General features: G+C 36.3%; 1 long non-coding RNA gene across 1 annotated transcript; it reads right to left on the minus strand.

Annotated features, from left to right (window-relative positions):
- Positions 1 to 573: 573 nt before the first annotated feature.
- LOC124899727 lies at positions 574 to 2,958 on the minus strand. The gene is made up of 2 exons (XR_007057222.1): positions 913 to 2,958; positions 574 to 836 (listed from the first exon to the last, which is right to left on the minus strand). It is a non-coding gene; the product is annotated as an uncharacterized LOC124899727 (long non-coding RNA).
- Between the last annotated feature and the right edge of the window lie 466 nt (positions 2,959 to 3,424).

Here is a 3,424-nt window from a genome sequence, read left to right on the forward strand (position 1 = left end):
AAAGATTAGAGTTTAATCGTATTGTTCTGATATATCGATTATCGTATTATTTTGTTATAGTTTATAAGTGGTAGATGAATGTTCGATCAGTTTTTGAAGAATTTTTATGTAAATGTTGGGTTTAATCAAATTATTTTGTTATAGTTTTTGATCTATTACCATCTATTTTTTAATTATTTATTATGTGATAATACATGTCATAGGAGACGATCAAGATACTGATACGTTACACATGTTTGGATGCATAAAGTTGCCTATATTTGATCTTTATTATCAATTAACGATTTAACATGAAACACACATGCAATGCAACGCACGTACACCTGCCTAATATTTTAGAAAAATATACAATTCACATGTCATATATATCTTCATTATATATAATAGTAAATTGATAAAAATCATTGATTTGTTTTAAAAAAATTCTCGTTATCAGTTGGCACACGTTTAGCGTGACGTGCTAACGTACGCCAATCGAAAGTGGGGGAAAAGAGGAGGACAACCGCACAAAGACATGGTGACGACGATGAAGACTCTTTACTTGACAGATTTTATTGCATTATTGGAGATATCTAGCAGTCTAAATAAAATAAAATTGTCAAGTAAAGGTGGGATTACCTCCATTGCAAACACTCCTAGGGGAAAACTGGGAATACAATCAATGTTGCAGATGAGAGGCAAGCAAATATCAAGTCTTGATATGGTGGGACAGAGCGACAATGGATCAAGAGTCAACACCCCAACCACGGGAATGGGTTAATTTGGATCTTACTAAGGCCTGTACTCCTGTAGTCAATCTTCACTCTCGTGGAGACCCAACACTTAATAAAGAGAAGCTGAAAGGTAAAAAAAACAATCATGGTTGAATCTAGTTATAGGTAAAAAATTTGCTTAGAAAGCCATGTCCCTAACCTTCATCGCACCAGTGATTGAAAATAGGGAACACGTGGTAGAATTGCAACAAGCGGAAATTGAAAAGGGTACGTGAAATAGAAGTTACTATTCTATATGTTGTTGGGGAGGATCTGACAATCGAAGCAATTGAGAGGTTCATAGCTAGGCAACAGAACCTTGCGACTAAACCACGAAGTTACTATCACAATGATAGTTTTTTGTAATAAAATTCAGCACTATGGGGGGAAAGTAACGAAGCATTGTACTCTGGACCATACTCCATCTACAATAAGTTAGTGATAATCAAACCATGGACTGTGAACTTTAATTTTTCATGATGAAGTGTTGAAGTCCATTCCACTTTAGGATAAAATACCAAACTTGCTGCTCAATTGTTGGGAGCCTACAACTTTAAGTGGGATTGGTAGTAGTCTGGAAGTGCCAAGTTATGTTGCTGACTGCACAACAAGGGTGGATCATATCTCATACGCCAGGATTTTAGTAGAAATGGACATCACTAGGCCATTGCCAAAAGAAGTTAAAATTAAGGATCCAAAGGGACGACTGTTTGCACAAATAGTGAGATATGACTGAAACCTGTATTGTGGAGTTTGCTTGTAACTTGGGACATGTGTGCAAGTCTAAAGAGCCTCCATAACCGGGAAATAATACAATGATAACTTACCAGGCAAAGCACTAACAAGCAAAGATAGAGTTGATCAAGGCTGAGTGGAAATGCAGAGTATTGTTGAGGTGGGTACTACGAGTACTGCACCTACTTACCAGTGATACCTTTAATTCGGCATAAGGAGAACATAGATGACGATGGGTGAAAACTTTCTTCAGGGAAGACTGCAGCAAAAGCTACTTAACCTGGAGTTCCTACTAGTGCTACAAAGGACAGTCAAAGTTCCAATTCATTTTGGTCCTAAGGTAGGGGACTTGCTGGAGGATCATGGGATGTTAGATGTTACTAACACTAAGTTTTCTAATGAAGTTAGTCACATGAAATGTTCGAGGCCTCAACAAGGCCTATAAGCATAGAGAAGTATAGAAGTTGCGGAGCACAGGGTGTAGGAGCAATTTTCTAGTAGTATAGTAAAAAAGATATGGCCATCGTGGATATGGTGTGATAATTATAGAACTGGATCATTGGAAGGTTGTGGATCATTAGGGACCCAAGTGAGGTATAATTTTAGCTATTACGATGCTAATACTGGTAGTCAAATCCATTTTATGGCTATTTATGGTCTACATACTATTGAGACTAGAAGAGGTTTATGGACAGAGTTGCTTCAATTGAAACAGATAGTGTTGAAATCCAATTTTGGTTCTCCGTGCTTAAATTACCTTCTTCATGCTTCCTGATGGTTAAAAGGCACAAAATATAATTTTCACTTCTTTTTTATAATTCTTGACAACTTATTGATAATCATACTTACTTTAGGATTTTATCAATTTGTTGTCATATTTCTACTTTTCATAATTTATTAATAATTCTCCTTCTATTGAGATTTTTACCATTTCATTATCATTTTTAACATTTTCACAATCATCTGCTGTAAGACCCGGTAAAAGTTCTAGTTCAATTCAGTCCCAGACTTAGAAAAATTCAGCTAAGTGTTAAGACTTAGAATCATTTTTAGCCTTCATAATTGGATGGTCTTATTTTCGATCCTTACGACCTTAGAATGTTGATTTTTTAGTTGATTCATGATCAGGGATGTCAATAAGTCATCTTGGGTGACTTTCAGATTTTTCGAATATCGCTTGAGTCATGTTTGAATGACCAAAATAGCAAGCCAACGCGATCATGATGCGTCGTGTTGGCTATCGCGTTGGCTATCGCATTGACACCATCAACCGACGCGTCGACACCATCGACGCGACACGCCGGTTATCGCATCTCTGGGCATAGTTTTCACATTTAGTTATGGGTTGTGGGGGAAATTAAGTCATTTTCCTCCCATATTAAACCCCCATAACATGAAATTGAGCCCCTCAATAGGCAAAATACATTCACCCATTCACAAAATTCTCTCAAGAAATAAACCCTAATTCATCAAGCTCAAGATCAAATTCCAAGAAATTCCCAACAATCTTCACGAATTCTGTAACTCAGGTATGTTAGGTGTTCATCCTTGGGTCTCCTTCCACCCTTGGAGTTCAAGAACCCTTTTCAAAACTTAAATTATAATCCTCATGTTATGAATTGAATTATGCTCATGTTTGTGTTGTTGTATGGGTTTTAAGTTAAGATATTTTATGAGTTCCATGAAATTAAGTTAGCATGTGTGTTGAATTATGAATCTCTGTTGTCAAAGCCCTTGAATTTGCAAGTTGCATGTTGTAGTTATGATGCACTATGTGGTTAGTTCTCACGTATAGCAATCATGCTCCCCAAGTGTTTGATAAAATCTCCATATGATTAAATTATGCATGATAACCTATTGTTGTGTTGCTAAAGTTATGATATGAGTTTATCAATTATGCTATCGAGTCCTAGGGGTATTTATTACTCGAAATCTAG

Source organism: Capsicum annuum, chromosome 6 (assembly GCF_002878395.1).
Source record: "Capsicum annuum cultivar UCD-10X-F1 chromosome 6, UCD10Xv1.1, whole genome shotgun sequence".
NCBI lineage: Eukaryota > Viridiplantae > Streptophyta > Magnoliopsida > Solanales > Solanaceae > Capsicum > Capsicum annuum.